Genomic DNA, 22,658 nt, shown 5'->3' with positions numbered 1-22,658 from the left:
TGATTTATAACGTTATGTTTAAGGTATACAACAAAGTGAATCAGTTATACATATTTCTATTCTTTTTCAGATTCTTATCCCATAAAGGTTATTAGAGAGTATTGAGTAGAGTTCCTTGCGCTGTAGAGTAGGTTCTTGTTTATTATCTGTTTTCTATTTTATATATAGCAGTGAGTGTCCCTGTTCAGTCATGTCTGATTGTTTGCAACCCCATGGACTATAGTCCACCAGGCTTCTCTGTCCATGGGATTTCCCAGGCAGGGATACTGTAGTGGCTTGCCATTTCCTCCTCCAGGGGATCTTCCCAACCCAGGGATCAAATCTGCATCTTCTGCAGCTCCTGCATTGGCAGGTAGATTCTTTACAATTTGAGCCACCTGGGAAGATATATAGTAGTGTGTATATGTTAATCCCAACCTCCTAATTTTCTCTCTCTCCCCAAACTTTCCCCTTTAGTAACCACAAATTTGTTTTCTAAGTCTGTAAGTCTGTTTCTGTTTTGTAAATATGTTGTATCAGTTTTTTAGATTCCATATATAACTGATATCATATGATATTTTTCTTTCTATGACTTACTTCACTTAGCATGATAATCTCTAGGCCCATCCATGTTGCTGCAAATGGTAGCATTTCATTCTTTGTTATGATTAATATTGCATTATGTATGTGTACCACATCTTTATCCATTCATCTGTCAAGGGGCATTTAGATTGCTTCCACATCCTGGCTATTGTAAATAGTACTACAGTGAACACTGGAGTGGATGTATCTTTTCATATTATAGTTTCCTCCAGACATATGCCCAGGAGTGGGATTGCTGGATCATATGGTCGCTCTATTTTTAGTTTTCTAAAGAACCTCTATACTGATCTGCATAGTGGCTCTACCAATTTACATTCCCACCAGCACTGTAGGAGGTTTCTCCACCCTCTTCAGCATTTATTGTCTGTAGATTTTTTGATGGCCATTCTGACTGACATGAAGTCATACCTCATTGTAGCTTTGATTTGTATTTCTCTAATAATTAATGTTGAGCAATTTTTGCTGTGCTTTTTATCCATCTTCTTTAGAGAAATGTTTATTTATATTTTTCTGATTGGGCTGTATATTTTTATGTTGAGCTGCATAAGCTCTTTTATATATATATATATATATATATATATGAGCTCTTTTTTATATTGAACTGCATGAGCCATTTGTATATTTTGAACATTGATCCCTTCATGGTTATATCATTTGTAAATATTTTCTCTCATTATGTGGGTTATCTTTCCATTTTGTTTACAGTTTCTTTTGCTGTGCAGTGTAGAAGAGCTTTTTTTTTTTTTAATTTAATGCTACTCTAAAAATTTAAAACTGAACATAAATAGACATATCTTAAGAGCATATAAACTGTAATTCATTTATTGTCCTGGATAAGGTAAATATTTTTTGCTTGCTATATCTCAGTAACTATGCTAAATGAGCAAATATATTTACATATTTATATAATGAATAAATTCACTATTTCTAAAAAATAGTTATTTCATCTCAGATAAGCAGTTTATTTCATTATGATTTTCTGATAACAGTAGCTGTTTGGGTGGCTAATATTTTACTCTTATTTTAGATGACAAATTAATCCTACTAACTTAAAACCAAATTGTCAAATTGTCACTTGCTCAACAAGCATTTCCAAAATTGAGTGCTGAGTGTTATTTACCTAGAGCTTCAAGAGTTTTGTAATGAATTAAAGATTGGCTTTACTGATAGTTTCCTGTCACAATTTCTCACAATTATTTTTCCTTCCCTGATTCCTGGATATTTGTATGTATTGAAAGTTTGGAAAGTTCACTGATGGCACAAATTAAAACTTTTTTCTTTTTATGAAAGGAAACTTAGTTTCAGGTATTACTTGCTTAATTATAAACAAATTGAGTTAAAAAGATAATCCCAAATGACAAACATTGCAAACAATGTATACTTAGCATTAGAATTTGCTTTTATAATTATGTAGCAGTGTGTACATTATTCAAGTTTCTGTGCATCTTACTGGTTTTGGATCTCTTTTAACATAGTTACTCTGTCTATGAGGAAAGGAAACAGGTACACAATAAAGCAATCATTATGCCATGTACATCCAGGCACTAATGCGGGTTTATAAAAAATGAAGAGCTAAGCAATAAGGAATTTACCTTAGAAACACTCAAGCTCTCCTTTCAGCAGCAATATTTTTTTTCAAGTTTCAGATTTTGTATGTTTTTCTCTTAAGGAATTGCTGAAGAATATGCCAGTGGAATAAAAGTGTTTAACTAGGGAGAATTTAAATTAGCCTCAATTCACATGGCCCTGGAGAAGGAAATGGCAACCCACTTCAGTATTTTTGCCTGGGGAAACCCCATGGATGGAGGGGCCTGGTAGACTAGAGTCCATGATGAGAGGGTTCTTTTTTCTATTCGTGGTACGCTGACTGAAACTCCTTTAAATCTATTTAAATGTATTAATTATAGCCCTAAAGAAAGTACATTTTCCTTAGATACCAGTGTTTGCCCTGCCACTACTATGTCAACCTTGCTCTCCCACCCCCTCTTGCCTGCATTCCATATTACTATCTCCTTATTCAGAGTACAAAGAGATACAAGTGACCACCTATCCTTCTGAATGGAAGCCTCATCTGAAAAGATATGAGTGAATGAGCATTCACGGATGGTCCTCAAAAGTGTGTGAGAAAATACCTGAGCCATGTGTGTATTTGTTCCCTAGAAAGGAATCAATAGTTTTCCTCAGATCCCTCAGGACCTTACACATAACCATGAAAATTGCATCTGAACATGATTAAATATTCAAGGAAACCAGTATATAGCATTAGGGTCAAAAAGAGTGTCAAGTAATAATATATCCTGAAGAAGGCAAGATAAAGATTTCAAAGGCAGATAAACTTGACATAGGATGAATGAGGCTGGGGGAGAGATGCCTGAGTTATCCTAGGGATAAGAAACTTTTGAGAAAAGAGCTTTTTTGAAAAGCCTAGGAGGAGATTACATTTAGAGTCTCACTTCAATCATTACCCTTGAATCAGTCGCTCAGTCGTGTCCAACTCTTTGTGATCCCATGGACTGCACCACGCTGGGCTTCCCTGTCCAACACCAACTCCCAGAACTTGTTCAAATTCATGTCCATCAAGTTCGATCATCACCGGCATCCATCTACCCATCTCATCCTCTGTCGTCGCCTTCTCCTCCTGCCTTCAGTCTTTCCCAGGATCAGGGTCTTTTCAAAGGAGTCAGTTCTTTGCATCAGGTGGCCAAAGTATTGAAGTTTCAACTTTAGCATCAGTCCTTCCAATGAAGATTCAGGATTGATCTACTTTAGGAAGGACTGGTTTGATCTCCCTGCAGTCCAAGGGACTCTCAAGAGTCTTCTCCAACACCACAGTTCAAAAGCATCAATTACAATTCAAAATTACACTTGAATAAGCAGTTTCAAATTTTAGCATCTTTCAAGCTGAGCATTAACTGTATACTTCTTTCAATGTTTTCTTTGACATGTACACTGCTGTGTTTGTGGCTGCACTGGGTCTTCATTGCTGCATGCAGACTTTGTCTCGTTGAGGAGACTGGGGGCTATTCTCTAGTTGTGGTGCATGGGCTTCTCATTGCAGTGGCTTTTCTTTTAGTGGAGCCCAGGCTTTAGTAGTTGCAGCACACTGGTTCAGTAGTTTCCACTTGCTGACTGTCGGGCATGTGAGCTCTAGAGTAAAGGCTCAGTAGCTATGATGCTCAAGTTTAGTTGCTCTGCAGCATATAGGATCTCTCCTGACCAGCACTGTGTCCTGTGCTGTGATTGAACCTGTGTCCCCAGCACTGGCAGAAGGATTCTTACCCGCTACACTATCAAGAAAGTCCTAACTGTATACTTTTCATATATTAGATCTTTTGCAGGATAAAAAAAAAGTGTATAGTGTGATAAATTTTAGTCTGTTATAAATCAACCTAATTATTAGGATTGAAGGCAGTGTAATACAAAATTAAAACTCTGGTCTTCATTGTAAGAAAATTACAGTCAGTGAAATTAACTAACCTTCTAACAAGAACATACAATCGGATTCCTGGTTACGTTTTGGTAGAATTTGGATAGGAGAAAATGGAATGGCAATTTAGAGAAACTAGCTGATTTTTATAAAAATATAAAATAATGAACATTCAATTTGAGGAACCAAGAGAAAAAAGAACTCTTTATAGGATGCTATAAGTAAAAAATGAAGTAGCACCAGTTTCCTTTCATTCTCTTGAGTCCATAGTTCATTCTTTCATAGGTCTGACATTTCAGTCTGAATGGAAATGCTGAAGGTCAACGTGTTAAGGGTTCCTGGAAAACTGTGACTCAGCTGCCTGGAGCCCCCCACTCCTTTACAATGATGATTCAGAAAGTTGAACTCAAGATGTCATCTTAATACATAGGTGTGGTCACCAAGAGCTGCAATACCAGTCTTGAACTAAGCTCAGTTATTTTTCATTAGAGCACAAACAGAAATTCTCAGGTTTTTCACATTAAGTTTTATTTCACTCACAATTGCACTCACTGAAGAGGGAGAGAATTGGTCATTATTAGTTCAACATGTTTATTGTACTTAAGTATAAAACTTTAGCTAATATTTGGAATGATAACACTTTCATAGTCAGACACAAAGTTGCCTGATCATTTATCTGAAACTAAAATGTTATAAATATCTAGCCTCAGGTATATTAAGTGTAAATTTTGCTTCTCTTTCCCTCAAGGAAGTGATAGTATGAGAATATTTTGTGGGAAATTCCCATACATGGACTAACATGTTGCTCTCCTTTTCTTGTAATACAGCTGATACTATCAAAAGCAGATAGTTGAGAAGTTTCCAATATATTTGTCTGAGCAGAGAAAATCTAGGATTGCAACTGACTTTAAGAGGAAATGAGGAAGCAGACTTGACTTTATCTATTCATCTTTAAAATTTAAAAAAGGTAATATCAACTTGAATTATATGAGCTATGAATCAAGGTCTTAATTAAAACCCTGTTAGGAAGGTCTCAACTGTCTTTCTATGTCTTTCCAAAATACATATACCTCCTGCTTAAGATGTTACAGTTCAGTCGCTCAGTAGTGTCTGACTCTTTGCGACCACATGAACTGCAGTATGCCAGGCTTCCCTGTCCATCAGCAACTCCCGGAGTCCACCCAAACCCATGTCCATTGAGTCGGTGATGCCATCCAACCCTCTCATCCTCTGTCATCCCCTTCTCCCCCTGCCTTCAATCTTTCCCAGCATCAAGGTCTTTTCCAATGAGTCAGTTCTTCACATCAGGTGGCCAAAGTTTGGGGTTTCAGCTTCAGCATCCATCCTTCTAATGAATATACTCAGCATTAATTAATAGACTAATTATGATCAACTATGTAATCAAGAGATTGATTGATTGATGGACATATAAGAGAAACAGTGGTCCTGAAATGCCATTTTCTTTTTTTTAATTTTAAATTAACTTATTTATTTTAATTGGAGGCTAATTACTTTAAAACATTGTAGTAATTTTTGCCATACATTGACATGAATGAGTCATGGGTGTACGTGTGTTCCCCATCCTGACCCTCCTTCCCCCTCACTCCCCATTCCATCCCTCAGGGTTGTCCCAGTGAACCAGCCCTGAGCATCCTGTTTCACGCATCAAACTTGAACTGGTGATCTATTTCACATATGGTAATATATATGCTTCAGTGCTAGTCTCTCAAATCATCCCACCCTCACCTTCTCCCATAGACTTCAAAAGGCTGTTCTTTATATCCATATCTCTTTTGATGTCTCACATATAGGATCATCATTACCACCTTTCTAAATTTCATATATACACATTAATATACTGTATTGGTGTTTTTCTTTCTGACTTACTTCACACTGTATAGTAGGCTCCAGTTTCATCCACTTCATTAGAACTGATTCAAATATGTGTGTTTTTTAATAGCTGAGTAATATTCTGTTGTGTATATGTACCATCACTTTCTTATCCATTTATCTGATGATGGATATTTAGGTTTCTTCCATGTCCTGGCTATTACAAACAGTGCTGCAATGAACATTGGGGTACACGTGTCTCTTTCAATTCTGGTTTGCTCCATGTGTATGCTCAGCAGTGGGATTTCTGGGTCATATGGCATTTCTACTTCCAGTTTTTTAAGAAATCTCCACACTGTTCTCCATAGAGGCTGTTCTAGCTTGCATTCCCACCAATAGTGTAAGAGGGTTCCCTTTTCTCCACACCCTTTCCAGCTTTTATTGTTTGTAGACTTTTTGATAACAACCATTCTGACTGGTGTGTAATGGTACCTCATTGTGGTTTTGATTTGCATTTCTCTGATAATGAGTGATGTTGAGCATCTTTCATGTGTTTGTTAGCCATCTTTCTTTTTTGGAGAAATGTCTGTTTAGTTTTCTGTTTTAGTTCATTTTTTGATTGGGTCGTTTATTTTCCTGTTATTGATCTGCATGAGCTGCTTGTATATTTTTGAGATTAATTCTTTGTCAGTTGCTTCATTTCCTATTATTTTCTCCCATTCTGAAGCCTGTCTTTTCACCTTGCTTATAGTTTCTTCCATTGTGCAAAAGCTTTTAAGTTTAATTAGGTGGTGCCATTTGTTTATTTTTGCTTTTATTTCCTTGACTCTGGAAGGTGGGTCATAGAGGATCCTGCTGTGATTTATGTCAGAGAATGTTTTGTCTATGCTTTCCACTAGAAGTTTTGTAGTTTCTGGTCTTACAGTTAGATCTTTAATCCATTTTGAGTTTATTTTTGTGCATGGTGTTAGAAAGTGTTCTAGTTTCATTCTTTTACAAGTGGTTGACCAGTTTTCCCAGCACCACTTGTTAAAGAGATTGTCTTTTTTTCCATTGTATATTGTTGCCTCCTTTGTCAAAGATAAGGTGTCCATAGATGCGTGGATTTATCTCTGGGCTTTTTATTTCCTTTTATTTCAATTTACTTATTTCCATTGATCTATATTTCTGTCGTTGGGCCAGGACCATACTGTCTTGATGACTGTAGCTTTGTAGTATAGTATGAAGTTAGGCAGGTTGATTCCTCCAGCTCCAGTCTTCTTTCTAAGATAGCTTTGGCTATTTGAGTGTTTGTTTGTTTTGTATTTCCATACAAATTGTGAAACTATTTGTTCTAGTTCTGTGAAAAATATCATCAGTAGCTTGATAGGGATTGCATTGAATCTGTAGATTGCTTTGGGTAGCAATTTTCACTAGCATTTTCACTATATTGATTCTTCCAATCCATGAACATGGTATATTTCTCCATCTATTTGTGTCACCTCTGATTTCTTTCACCAGTGTTTTATAGTTTTCTATGTATAGGTCTTTTGTTTCTTTAGGTAGATTTATTCCTAAGTATTTTATTCCTTTTGTTGCAGTGGTGAATAAAATTTTTTCCTTAATTTCACTTTCTGTTTTCTCATTGTTAGTGTATAGGAATGCAAGGGGTTTCTGTGTGTTAATTTTATAACCTGTAACTTTACTGTATACATTGATTAGCTCTAGTAATTTTCCGGTGTTGTCTTTAGGGTTTTCTATGTAGAGGATCATATCATCTGCAAACAGAGTTTTATTTCTTCTTTTCCAATCTGGATTCCTTTTATTTCTTTTTCTTCTCTGATTGCTGTGGCTAAAACTTCCAAAACTATGTTTGATAGTAGTGGTGAGAGTGGGCACCCTTGTCCTATTCTTGACTTTAGAGGAAATGTTTTCAGTTTTTCACCATTGAGGATAATATTTGCTGTGGGTTTATCATACATGGCTTTTATTATGTTAGGTATATTCCTTCCATGCCTGCTTTCTGGAGGATTTTTATTATAAATGGATGTTTAATTTTGTCAAAGGCTTTCTTTGCATCTATTGAGATAATCATATGGTTTTTATTTTTCAATTTATTAATGTGGTGTATCACATTGATTGATTTGTGAATATTGAAGAACCCTTGCATCCCTGTGATAAAGCCCTCTTGGTCATGATATATGATCTTTTTAATACGCTGTTGGATTCTGTTTGCTAGAATTTTGTTGAGGATTTTTCCATCTATGCTCATCAGAGATAATGGCCTGTAGTTTTCTTTTTTTTGTGGCATCTTTGTCTGGTTTTGGTGAAATACTATTTTCTTATCCTACTGAATAATGAATGCCTAGAAAAGCAGAAACAACTGGGAGAAAAAACAGAAGTAGCCAAAGGTCTTACTGTATAATGTTCTTTCTTATTATGGACAGTAATGATAATAGAGAAAGACATAGTAACTATATTCACAACTTTTCTTTCTTCTCTTACACCAAAATTCATTGTATTTCTTTATATATATATATATATATATATATATATATATTTTTTTTTTCCCCTTTCATTTGGAGTTACTGGTATTAGTAGTTGAGCAGAATTGAATTCTCAGAAATCTCCAGTTTGGTTTAGACATATAATACCATGTTGTTTATCCATCTATTTATTTATATTCCCACTTAAAGGAAAGAAATGAAAACAGCATACTATGAAGTTCTTTGCTGTTAAGTAAACTGGATTAGGGGGATTCCCTGATAGCTCAGTTGATAAATAATCCCCTGCAATGCAGGAGACCCCAGTTTGATTCCTGGGTCAGGAAGATCCACTGGAGAAGGGATAGGCTACCCATTCCAATATTCTTGGGCTTCCCTGGTGGCTCAGCTGGTAAAGAATCCTTCTGCAATGTGGTAGACCTGTGTTCGATCACTGAGTTAGGAAGATCCCCTGGAGAAGGGAAAGGCCACCCATCCAGTATTCTGGCCTAGAGAATTCCATGGACTGTATAGTCCACGGGGTTGTAAAGAGTCAGACATGGCTGAGCGACTTTCACTTTGAAGCTGGATTAAATTAAGAGTCCCTGTGATGAGAAAAAATGAATTCATTCAAAGAAATGAATACCTCCTTCTCTTGACAAAATGTGTTATAACATTTTTTATAATTTTTATATTTTGGCTGCTGGGTTTTCATTGCTGTGTGGGCTTTTCTCTCATTTCAGGGAGCAGGGGTCACTCTGGTGTGGCGCATGGTCTTCTCATTGCGGTGGCTTCTCTGTTGCAGAGTTCAGGCTCTAGGCTCACAGGCTTCAGTAGCTGCAGCACAGGAGCTCGGTAGCTGTGCTGCTTGGACTCTAGAGCGCAGGCGCAATAGTTGTGGCACAGGGACTCAATTGCTCTGTGGCATGTGGGATCTTCCCAGACCAGTGATAGAACCCATCTCTCATGCTTTTGCAGGAGAATTCTCTACCACTGAACCATCAGGGAAGCCTTATCTTGCAAATTTAACAGTTTATCTAGACAGAGTAACTTCCCTCTTTGTTCCTAAAGAGTTTTAGTAGATATGGGCAACTATATATGGAAAACCTTTGACATTGTTTCTTTTATTATGTATTTTTATTTTACTTTACCTTATTCTTTATATTTTATAGTAAAATACTCACTACTCTTTTTGGAATTGACTTACAAATTTCATAAATATTTTTACATGTATACATTTCCCCTATTCTTAACTTTAAGGCTTCCCAGGTGGCACTGGTGGTAAAGAACCCACCTGCCAATGTAAGAGATGCTGGCTCAATCCCTAGATCAGGAAGATCCCCTAGAGGAGGCCATTGGAACCCACTCCAGTATTCTTGCCTGGAGAATTCCATGGACAGTGGAGCCTGGGGGGTTATAGTCCATAGGGTTGCAAAGAGTCTAACACAACTGAGGCAACTTAGCAGGCACATTCTTAACTTTATCTCTGTACTCTCTTGCTCTCTCTTATTTCTTCTCAATTTTCCTTTTCTACATCCAGATCTCTCGCTCTTTTCTCTAGACTAGTAATAATAATTCATATTCCCTGTTGCCATTTAGAGGGAGATTATTTTCCCCCTTTACTTACAGGACTTTGGTCCAGAACAGAGACTAAAAATCTCCTACTATGATTTGATGAATTGCTAATTTCTAGAGAATGCAAATAATCTGAAATTCACTTCAGGGGAAAAAACGAAAATATTTGTGAAAATAGTGGGTCTTACCTGGGCTTCCCTGGTGACTCAGATGGTAAAGAATCTACTTGCAATACAAGAGACCCAGGTTCAATCCCTGGATTGGGAAGATCCCCTGAAGAAGAAATGGCAACCCACTCCAGTTTTCTTGCCTGTAGAATTCCATGGTCAGAGGATCCTGGCAGGCTACAGTCCAGAGTGTTGCAAAAAGTCAGACATGATTGAGGGACTAATACTTGACTTGGCTCTTTCTTAGGCTTGCATTTGCCCTTTTGGGGGGCTGGTCAGAATTCCTGTGTTTGAGTTGAAGCTCTGCCAATATGCAAATGAAATGCTTAGGGGTGGAAATTAGTTTCTGGGATTCTGATTCCTCATTAAAAAAAAAAAAAGAAAAAACATATTTCAGATACGTATCCTTGTGTTTTATTTTATCTCTAGCCACATATAATTCTATGACCTTGTCTTTCATTTCAGCTTTTTAAATTTTTTAAAAATAAATTTAGTTTACATATGCTGTATGTTGTTTGGTCATTAGCATGAAGATACTCACATTTTTCTCCTGGCATTACTATTTCTTTTCCCTTTTTTTTTTTTTTTTTTTAGTTTTAGTTCTCATAGTGTTATAATTGACAAGAAACTAGGCCTCCACAATAAATAGCTTTTAACATATCATTCCTAGAGGAAATTTCCCTGATTTATAAAATCATGCCTAACAAACACTTCATTATCCAAGAGAGAGAAGCAGACTTTTTTTATCAGTGAAATTGTTACACTCTGAAATAAAGATAAATGTTATGATTTGGCCTATTAGCTAACATTAAGGAATCTCACATTGAGCAATTCTCCAGAAATACAACTTCCTGTCAAATCCAACGGATGTTTCCTAAAGGATTGGTCAATCTTTCAGTAAACATGATTAGCATCAATAGTCTGCAATTATTTAGGGAAGCTTGTTTTTTTGTTGTTTTGATTGTATTTTATTTGTTTCCAATATTAATTTACTTAACATGTTCAGACTATTTTGTTTCATTGTTTTCCATATTTTATCATTAGTTTGGGTATGTTTTTAAGATATAATCTGAAAATCTGACTCTTATATATGAAACATCAAGCATTATTTTAATAACAAAACAATTTTAATGCTAAGTAAAGGGGATTCTGACCTGAGCATTACAGTAATGAAATAATGATGTTATTTTCCCATCTTCCAAGCATCCTCCAATCAAAAACACTGAAAAATTAAAAATTGGTAAATAGTCAGTTTGTGAAAGCAGGAACAGCAAAATGATTATCAGGTTACATTTGGCTGCCAGAAGGAAAAATTCATAGCATGGGTAGCTTAAAAATTAGGCCATTTATTAGTTCACATTATACAAAGGACAGAGGATGCTTCAAGATTTGTTAATTCAAAACAGATCTAAGTGCTTTCCATCATTTTTTTTCCATCATTAACAGCAGATCATTTTTATCTTGGGATCATTCACCTCTACACTACAAGGTGGTTGCTCCAGTCATAGGCATCATATACAGACAAAACAAGGGATAGGCACGATGCATCTGTCCCATATGGCTCCTTTTAGAAAAAAGGTCTTTTTCAAAAGTTCCCCAGCCTGGAAGATAGCATGCTTCCTCTCTTATCTCAGTGATCAGGGATTTTTCATACAGAAATATCTAAACCAATGAGTATAAGGGAAATGGAATGACCATGATTAATGTGGGTTGTGTGTGTATGTATGCTCAGTCACTTAGTCATGTCCGACTCTTTGTGACAGCATGGATTATAGCCCACCAGGCTCTTCTGTCCATGGGTTTTCACCGGCAAGAATACTAGAATTGGTTGCAGTTCCTTCTCCAGGAAATCATCTCTACCCATAGATTGAATCTATCTCTTGCATCTCCTGCAATGGCAGATGGATTTTTTAACATTAGTGCCACGTGGGAAGCCTGTGTGGGTTAATGAAGAGTTGATTATTTATAAATTTAGTTCTTAGGTGGGCATAGGCTATCCTTCCCTGAGAACTGGACTTATGAATATATACATCTTACCTGCTATCAAGGAAAAGTGGCAGAGAACAGTTGTTGCATAAGTAAATTAGATGACTGAAACATGTTACAACATTGGGGGGAAAAAAAGACAAAAATAAATCCATAGTCTCACTAACCTAATTTCCCTTATTGAAGCATATTTTTCTGTTTAAACACCAATTTTTTTTGTATACAGCATTTAAAATTCATATTAACCATCGTTAATCCCTACTTCATCTTCTAGTCATTATCGTTACTAGCTTAACTTTGTGTAGTATTTCATCTGGTAGCTGGATGTGCTGTTATCTCTGATAATTGTCATAATGTTGCATATCTACAATGTTTAAAAATATAATATTATTTCCTATTCTAAAAAAACTTGATTGTGCATTTAGTCATTTTCTTATTTTTAAATTCCCAAGTGTGATAGTACTACCTTAAAGTATCATGTATAGTTTTTAACAAAGAATGTATCACACTTAGGAAAAATTATTAGTTGATGATTAAATAACAAGCCACTTACATACTTCCTCTTGACAACACTCCTCAAAGTTCTACATTTTTTGTACTTTTGTTACTTTGCTGTTTGGCTTTTGTCCTTTTCCTCTGTCCAATTGATAAAATCCAACTCTGACTCCTTCAAAAGCCTAATTTCTGAATCTAGAAGGAAGTGGCACTGAATTTTGAAGACACCAATTACTATGAATTCATATTTTGGGATTCTTGCGGCTCATAGTCCTTTAAGATTTTCAATATGCCATTTTATTTTACCTACAGAAAACATCAAACCCTCACGTTTTTAAAAAGTCTACCATTTTTGATATTTTGAACAGAAAATCTCAACTTCTTCTTCACATAGAAAATTGAATCACAGCAAGAAAACCTTCAGCTTTCTGTCTGCTCTTCAACAACTCTGTCACAAAACATATGTACACACACACATACATGAAAATGTATCCTGATATTCTCCCCACCAAGAAAATCTCATTTTAATAGAAGGTCCTCTTTTCTTCAGGCCAGGGTTAGACTTTCTTCCCTTGTGTCCAGGATCTCATTGTCTGTTTACAATTTTCTTTTTAGCTTTTGTCTCTGCCTCTCTAGTGGCAGAAATGTATTAAACTGTGTCTTCCACAAAAGTTTCCCTTCAAACACCCTCTCTCACTTTTCAGCATAGATTTATAAAATTATGTCTCTAATTGCTGTTTTCACAGCCTATGTTTCAATTTCTTCCTCAGGTCACCAGCTCTTATTTTGCAGTGTTGCAGAGGTAAAGACAATATCATGTTACTAAACCCCATGCATGTTTTATTCTTTAACTCTTGTACTTGAACCCTCTGTGTTCTAGACATTGTCAACTTGAGACAATTTTAAGTACTCACTTCCTTAGCATCTGTGTCACTACAGCTTCCCACATTTCCTTTTGCTTCCCTGGCTATTCCTTAATCTTATCGGACTTATTTCCCTCATCCTTGTTCTCCACAGTTAACTTGTAGGATGTTCCTTCCCAGTCCTCACACTCACCTCATTGAGTCATTGTAAGGATTATGTGAATGAATGTTTGTAAAAGCTCTTAGAAAAACACCTGCTTCATATCAAATGCTACATAAGTGCCTATTAATCACATCCATTGTGTGCACTCCAGGAGTAATTATTTCTATATTGTTTCTCACATTTATGTCTCCATGGAGATATCTACCATGAGCTCCATGGCTACATGTTGAGCATCTTATTTCGTGGCTCCAATGAATGTCTCACGAATATTTAAAATGCTTCTGCTCTGGATGAAAATATTTATTTAAATATATTATAATTAGTAATACATAGTCATAGTAAAATTTTGCCTAAGATTCCTACTATTTTAATAACACCAAGTAGAATGCTTACTTTTAAATTTTTATTGAGATATACTTTACATATGACATTGTACAAATTTAAAGTGCATGATGTGTTGATTTGATGTATTTATATATTGCAATATGATTATCACCATAGCATTGATTAACACCTTTATCATGTCACATGATTATCATTTCTCTTTTGTGGTGGGAACAATCAAGATCTCTTCTCTTAGCAACTTTGATATTTATAATCACTATGTTGTGCATTAGATCTCCATGACTTATTTATCTACTGGCTGAAAGTTTGCACCCTTAAATAATATCTCCCCAATTTCCCCATCTCACAGCCTCTACTAACCACCATAAATTACCTACTATAGATTTATACAGATTTATCACTTAGATGAAAACCAAATTGTATATTTTTTTCTAGATTGTATTAAACACAAATTAAATAGACCATTTCTGGATGGTTTTACTGTCAAAATTTTTATATATTTTTCTCATTGAAAGATGGAAAAAAATAAAACTTCTAGGTACCTGGAACTTATAAGCTTATTGTAACCTTGAAGGTCTAACACTATGCAGTAGATATTTTTGAATGGAAAAATTAAATTGGTATCATAAAATTATAACTAAATCATTACCCAATACACATAAAAAAAATTCTGTGAATACATTTACTTTACAGTTATTGACATTTTTCAATATTAATAAATATAAAAGACATTGACAATTTTGTCAATTACAGTGATAAAATATATCACATTTTAGTTATGTGTCATAAATAAAGATTCATTTAGATGAAGTAAACAACACATATAATAAGACCTCAAGGGCACAACTGGAATTCCCCGATAGACTATGGAATACTTAGGAGAACATACAGTCCTGAGCTAGGGCAGAGACTGGTATGCAAACAACTAAGATCACCACTTCAGCCCCTCTAATGAGCTCTTGTTATTTGACCTTTTCTGGAAGTCTATACCACACCTCTCTCTATAGACTGGCAAATCATCTGACTCTGTGTAGGTATCTACCCCATGGCAAGTCAGCAGTGATCAAATGCTAATGTGACTTCTTTATTATCCATTGACTAGGAATTTGGAAAGCAGACAATATGAGTAGAGAATATGGGCAGTTTTTTTAGAATTAAGGGTGGAGAAAAGAAGAAATAATTAGCTGAATACTTACTGTCATCTTGAACAGAGGTTTAAGTTGTAATTGAAGTTCATTATGTTCCCTTTCACTCATACAGTTTCAATTAATTTTAGTTTATGTGTTTGTTTTAAATTTCTCCAGTGAGTTTTTACTTTAATTTTTGCAGAATCCTTAATTCATTCATTTGTTCCATAAACATTTATTGAGCTCCTATTAGGTACCAGAAAAAATGGATATAATGCTACATTTAAGGACAGAGAAAACAGATAGTAAGCAAATAAATATATAATGTGTTACATAGGGGAAAATGCAGTCATAAAAAAAAGGGGGGGGGAATAGAATGTATCATGGGCCTGTCTCAAGTGTTCAAGGCAGGATTGTGAAGATATCATTTGAGCAGAGATTTTATACAAAATCAACATACCTATAGATTTATGAGATTGAGTTAGAGCATCATTCCAGGGGTGGAGAGGTAAGGAAATCCTGTGATAGGGATACACCACAGAATTTCCTCTCTGCTGAGGTTGGGAGTGTCTCTACATCTTTTTCTGTAATAGTAATCATAGCTTCTCATTATCCTGAAATTTACAGAAATGCTACATCTTAGTTTTCAGGCCCCTAGGGTAATTTAATAAACTGTATTATGCAAAATTATGAAAAAATGCAATCTTAACACTCTTAGTAATTTCATACTTAACCTACAAAACTGACTTGCTGAGGGAACATTATTCTCTAATTTCAAATTACAAGGAACATATGATTTGAGATTACAGTTGAGGAATGAAGCAGAGAGGGGATGAGGCAAGGCAGTGAGGGTCTTTTTACCTGCCAAATCTTTCCTTCTGAACTTTGATACTTTCTTCCTAAAAGGAATTATAGAGAACAGTTTCCCACAAACACATATCCCCTGTTTGTAAACAACAACAAAAATCCAACAAAAACACATAATTTGGGAGAACTGGGTACTAAACATCCTTCTTATGTAGGAATGTGGCAGGTCACAGCCAGTACTGTCTCAGTCTTCATTTTTAAACAGCAAGAAATAGAACATGGTAGCCTGTACTTATGCAGAAAGGAAAGAACTGGCTTATACATTAAAAACCAAACTCCCAGGGCCGCTGTATCTCTTCCCACAGTCTAATGGCAAAAGGGAAGTTACCTTTTTTCTGAAACAGATTTGCTCACCAAATTTAGAGATACTTAAGAAACTAGGAGGACTCCTGATATGAACTGAATCGTGTTCCTCCCACCTCAAATTCATATGTTGAAACCATAACACCCAATATTATTATATTTGAAAAGAAGACTCTTAGGGGATGGTGGCGATGGTAGTCTAGTCACTAAGTCATGTCTGACTCTTGTGGCCCCATGGACTGTAGCTCACCAAGCTACTCTGTCCATGGGATTTCCAAGGCAAGAACTCTGGATGGGTTGCCATTTCCTTCTCCATTTTATGAGACAATTAATTTTAAATTGAGATCATGAGAGTGGTGTCTTAATCTGATAGAATTGATGACTATATAAGAAGAAACAGACAGCTATTTCTCTCTCTACATACACACACAGAGGAAAACCACGTAAGGACATAGAAGGCAGTTTCTGCAAGCTGAGGAGAGAGCTCTCCCCAAGAACCTGATCCTACCAATGCCTTGGTCTTGGACTTACCAGCCTCCAGAAATGTGAGAAATTTGTTTCTGTTGTTGAAGTGGTCTATTGGGTTGGTTAAAAAGCTCGTTTGTGTTTTACCATAAAATGTTATGGAAAAATATGAATGAATATTTTGGCCAACTGAGTAGGTATGGTATTTTTTATGGTAGGCCTAGTAGACTAAGATAGCTGCTGTGAGCTTTATCCACAAAATCACTTGTATCCTTACCTAACAAAGATACATTCGAGCCTTTTTGGTTGGTTTGAAGTGATAGCAAAGAAAAACTGCCTTGAATTAGGTCCAATTCAGCATTTTCCGGGGCTTTCTTGATGGCTCAGGTGCTAAAGAATCTGCCTACAGTGCAGGAAACTCAGGTTCGATCACTAGGTTGGAAAGATCCCCTGCTCTGGAGAATTGCATGGACAGAGGAACCTGGTGGGCTCCAGTCCATGGGGCTGCAAAGTGTCACACACAACTAAGCAACTATCACATGGCATTTTTGCCAGACCTCAAACCTGGACTAGGTCATTGATGGTTGCCTACCTTAAACACTGAGGCTCTTTTATTCTTTTTTTTTTTTTTAACAAGCTCTCATATAATCATAAATTTCATGTAATAATATTGTGATAATAATAATATAATATTGCATGCTCAGAGTTCCCAAAAACTTAAAACCACCGACATGGTTTGGAGCATGAATCCATTGTAAGATGGTAGCTGCCTTAATCAAATCTGCAGTGTCTTTTTAAAATCTTTATTTACTGTTTTTATTACAACAAAGTACACTAATCTACAGAGGGATGTACAAATATAACCTTTACTAATATTTAAATTTTCTTTTACCAAACCGTCTTTTTTTTAAATCTGACAGTATAAAGTGATAACTAAGGGATTTGCTTTAGAATTAATACATCTACACAACCACTTGCAAGCTGTTTTCTTAAAAAAGTTACTTTATCATTTTGAACCACCATTTATTTTCTCTATCAAATGAGGATAAATTAACAACAGTCTCCTAGAGGGAACGTGACATATAAATGAGAAAGAAATAATAACTAAGGCTCATTGGAAACTGCTTTTTGTACTATGATTTAAAGTGACAAAATCCACCCCCTGGGGAAAAATGTAGCTTAAAAGCAGGCATCTAGAAAGAAATTCTAAACAAAGACATAATCTACATTGTGAAAATTAATCCCAAATAACTCAAGAGCTGACTACAATTACATGTTTGAAACAAGACTTCAATAAAACAGGAATTTCCTCTTTTCAACTCTGATCTTTAGCCGAGATTTTTTTAAAATGAATGTATATGTGGTTTCTCTTTCTTCTAAAGTTTGGGAAAAAAGAGAAAATATGATACTTAGCAGATTTTCCAAGTACCTCTTTTAGATGATCCTTTGTGTAGGCTTGTTCTAATCTATTCATTCAGGTTTTGACCGATGGGTGAAACTGTGTCCTTTTCCCAGGTATGAGAGGCAAGCCCCTAGTTTACCTAAGGTTTATCACCTATTCCCTTCTGTATGGTTTGCTAAAGCTTGGACCAAAAGCCCCCACCCATATATATGGATAGAGTGATGCAGAAATATTTACATAATAATAAGAATAAGCACTAATGAAGTGTAGCATTAAAACTAGGAATAGAAAACATTTAGGCAATATACTGAATCAAAAGTTACAATAGTGATCACAGTAAAAACTTGCATTCATTAATTAACTGTACTTGTGGGATTAGCAAACAAGATAAATCAGTTGTTTTGTTTTGTTTTGTTTTTGAGAGATCAATTTTTATCCTGTAGTTTCCATGGCGATTTTGTCTAATCATTCTTCAAGTCACTATAAAGGTATATTTTAAAAAGAAATAAACATAGACTAAGCAATTAATACATTTTTAGTTTCCTACATTGTATTAAATCCTTATTCCACAAATCTTGTTTATTTAAAGGGTGCTTTGGGACCCTGTCCTGCCTCGGTCACTTACTCACCATCTAGGCATATGAGGTTGGTAAACAAATCATGGTATATCTAACATAATTCAATAAACCTGCCCCATTGGCTGCGCAGCATTGTTGTCAAGGTACAGTAACCTAATAAATAAGAAATCACTTGAAAAAATAATAAATCATTACAAGATGCAAATGCTTTGTAATTACATAGCATTGTACTTCTATTATCACTCTTGAATGTAGTGAATATATCACACTGTCAGAGCCTCAGGAAATTTGATCTTAATTTTAATTGTGGGTCATAAAAAAATAATCCTGACGCCAAAATACCCCTTTATAGTGATGACTCAATGCCTCAGGCATGTGGAATTTGAGGGGTGGGTAGTTAATGAGATAAAGAAGGCTCCGTACTGACTTGTTAAAATTTGGTATCTGGCAAATGAGCAGTTACACAGCCTTAGATCTCTCTTGGGAAACTGTCCAAACATTTGCATTTTCACAATGTATTTATTTAGAAAATACTTTTTCCCTGAGAAAAATATGGCTCTCAAAACTCTCACTGAGATTATGCAAGTTCAGTAACTATCAGGAACAACAAAAGCTGGAAGTCTAGTGAGAAATATATTTAACAAAAATCATTTACAGACTCTAATTGTTATGAATAGTTTGGAATTTTCCGTTGAAAATACTACTTATAAAAAATAAATTCAAAACATAAGAAAAGAAGTAGAAAACTGTTAGAATCTCAACAGGACTTTTTTCTTCCTCCCCTTACTATAGACTTATGCCTATGTTTCCTTTCTTCATTCACTATCCTTGGTATTAGGGTTCTGCAAATTCACCCAAAATGAGAAACACTTGAGAAAACCCAAAGGTTAGAGATAAAAACAGGCTCTAGGTTTTAGTGGGCAACCCCCCAGGGATCAGCCAAACTGAGTGGACAGAAGCACTAAACACCAAGAAGATAATGACATTAGCTGCTGTTGAGTAGAAAATTAGAATTACTTTTCAAGTTATACTTTTTTATCTTTTCCTGGTTGTCATGTTTTCTCTCCCTGTCTTTTCATTGGTACACTGCAAATAAATAAGGAGTCAAAATGAAGTTACTTTCAGACATGGCCAAGTGCTCCCTGAGCTTAATTTTAAGAGCAAAATTCTTTAAAAGGAGAAGTTCAATGATGCGTGATAAAGAAACTCTAACCAAAAAGCTTAAATTATATAAGAAGCATGATGATAATATATATAAACACATGATTTTTCCAGATAAATTTATAAGATGAGAAAATAACAAGACTGTACCCAAAAGTGATAGAATAGAATAATAACTGCCTCTATGCTGTTATATACTTTTCCCAAAATGATGTAGTGAAAAGTTAATGCAGCCCTTCCAGCTTGCTATGTTCTTCCATTCTTTGTGAGCTTTTTGCATTTTGACTCCTGCCGCAAGTTCTCATCCCTTACCCATTACCATTTCCTTTGGGTTGTGCTCTGCCAGTCACCAAAGCTAAATCACCAACGTATTTCTAGCTCCAAAAGACTTGAATTCTTACAAAATCATTCACTTTAGATTAAGATTGTGTCTAACTTTTCAACTACTATCAGCCAGTTCAGTCGTTTGGTCGTGTCTGACTCTTTGCAACCCCATGGACTACAGCATGCCAGGCCTCCCTGTCCATCACCAGCTCCCAAAGTTTACTCAACTAATGTCCATTGAGTTGGTGATGCCATCCAACCATCTCATCCTCTGTTGTCCCCTTCTCCTCCCACCCTCAATCTTTCCCAGCATCAGGGTCTTTTCAAATGAGTCAGCTCTTCGCATCAGGTGGTCAAAGTACTGGACTTATAGCTTCAGCATCAGTCCTTCCAATGAATATTTGGGACTGATATCCTCTAGGATGGATTGGTTGGATCTCCTTGCAGTCCAAGGGACTTTCAAGAGTCTCCTTCCTCCAACACCACAGTTCAAAAGCATCAATTCTTTGGTGCTCAGCTTTCTTCACAGTCCAACTCTCACATCCATACATGACTACCGGAAAAACCATAGCCTTGTCTACTTTGCCTTTGTTGGCAAAGTAACATCTCTTCTTTTTAATATGCTGTCTAGATTGGTCATCTTTTCTTCCAAGGAGCAAGTATCTTTAAATTTCATGGCTGCAGTCACCATCAGTAGCGATTTTGGAGTTTTGGAGCCCCCCAAAACAGTCTGTCACTGTTTCCATTGTTTCTGCATCTGTTTGCCATGAAGTGATGAGACCAGATGCCATGATCTTAGTTTTCTGAATGCTGAGTTTTAAGACAATATTTCCACTCTCCTCTTTCAGTTTCATCAAGAGGCTCTTTAGTTCTTCTTCACTTTCTGCCCTTTGGGTGGTGTCATCTGCATATATGAGGTTATTGGTAATTCTCCTGGCAATCTTGATTCCAGCTTGTGCTTCATCCAGCCCAGGGTTTCTCCTGATGTACTCTGCATATAAGTTAATAAGCAGGGTGACAATATACGGCCTTGACGTACTACTTTTCCTATTTGGAACAAGTCTGTTGATCCATGTCCATTTCGAACTGTTGCTTCCTGGCCTGCATACAGATTTCTCAGGAAGCAGGTTAGGTGGTCTGGTATTCTTATCTCTTTCAGAATTTTTCACAGTTTGTTGTGATCATACAGTCAAAGGCTTTGGCACAAGCAATAAAGCAGAAATAGATGTTTTTCTGGAATTCTCTTACATTTTTGATGATCCAGCAGTTGTTGGCAATTTGATCTCTGGTTCCTCTACCTTTTCTAAGTCCAGCTTGAACATCTGGAAGTTCATAGTTCACATACTGTTGAAGCCTGGCTTGTAAAAGTTTGAGCATTACTTTGCTAGTATGTGAGATGAGTGCAACTTTGTGGTAGTTTGAGCATTCTTTGGCATTGCCTTACTTTGTGATTGGAATGAAAACTGACCTTTTCCAGTCCTGTGGCCAAGGCCGAGTTTTCCAAATTTGCTGGTATATTGAGTGCAACACTTTAGCGGCATCATCTTTAGGATTTGAAATACCTCAACTGGAATTCCATAACCTCCACTAGCTTTGTTTGTAGTGATGCTTCCTAAGGCCCACTTGACTTCCCATTCCAGGATGTCTGGCTCTAGGTGAGTGAACACACCATTGTGATTATCTGGGTTGTGAAGATATTTTTTGTACAATTCTTCTGTGTATTCTTGCCACCTCTTCTTAATATTTCTTAATTTTCTTAATATTTCTGTTAGGAACACACAGTTTCTGTCCTTTATTGAGCCCATCTTGTGAAGATATCTCTAGTCTTTCCCTTCTATTGTTTTCCTCTATTTCTTTGCATTGATCGCTGAAGAAGGCTTTCTTATCTCTTCTTGCTATTCTTTGGAACTTTGCCTTCAGATGGATATATCTTTCTTTTTCTCCTTTGCCTTTTACTTCTCTTCTTTTCAGACCAATTTGTAAGGCCTCCCCAGACAACCATTTGCCTTTTTGCACTTCTTTTTCTTGGGAATGGTCTTGATCACTGCCTCCTGTACAACGTCATGAACCTCCGTCCATAGATTTTCAGGCACTCTGTCTATCAGATCTAATCTCTTGAATCTATTTGTCACTCCCACTGTATAATTGTAAGGAATTTGATTTAGGTCATACCTGAGTGTTCTAGTGGTTTTCCCTACTTTCTTCAATTTAAGTCTGAATTTGGCTTTGAGGTCAAGGTGTCACTTGCATTGATTTCTTCTAAGGCCTCTCTCCTTGGTTTATTTGTAGTCAGTCTTTCTGTGTGTGTCTGTGTCCTAATTTTTTTGTAAAGACACCAGTCACTTTGAATTAGAACCCACTCCAAGGACCTCATTTATCTTTAATTATCTCTTCAAAGGCCTTATATCTCCAAAATACAGCACATTCTGAGGCACTACGGGTTAAGATAACAACATATGAATGTGGAGAGGACACAATTCTGCTTATATTACAGAGCTGACAAAGAACTTATGACCATAATATATAAAGAACTCCT

The 22,658-nt window shown here is 36.0% G+C and overlaps 1 protein-coding gene across 3 annotated transcripts in view; it reads left to right on the top strand.

The window, feature by feature from the left end:
- TFPI (tissue factor pathway inhibitor) overlaps positions 1–22,658 on the top strand; it is a 77,241-nt gene that overhangs the window by 5,626 nt on the left and 48,957 nt on the right. The window contains exon 2 of one of the 3 annotated variants that reach the window (XM_065931907.1): positions 16,625–16,737. The exons of 1 other annotated variant lie outside the window; for it this stretch is intronic. The gene's annotated coding sequence lies outside the window, so the exon portion shown is untranslated. Of the gene's footprint in view, positions 1–13,294; positions 13,327–16,624; positions 16,738–22,658 lie in introns of all 3 variants that reach the window. One more of the 3 variants, XM_065931905.1, reaches the window with a different exon arrangement.

Source organism: Muntiacus reevesi, chromosome 3, assembly GCF_963930625.1.
Source record: "Muntiacus reevesi chromosome 3, mMunRee1.1, whole genome shotgun sequence".
NCBI classification, from domain to species: Eukaryota; Metazoa; Chordata; class Mammalia; order Artiodactyla; family Cervidae; genus Muntiacus; species Muntiacus reevesi.
Note: the sequence above shows the minus strand (reverse complement) of the source record. Positions and strands in the feature narration are given on the sequence as shown.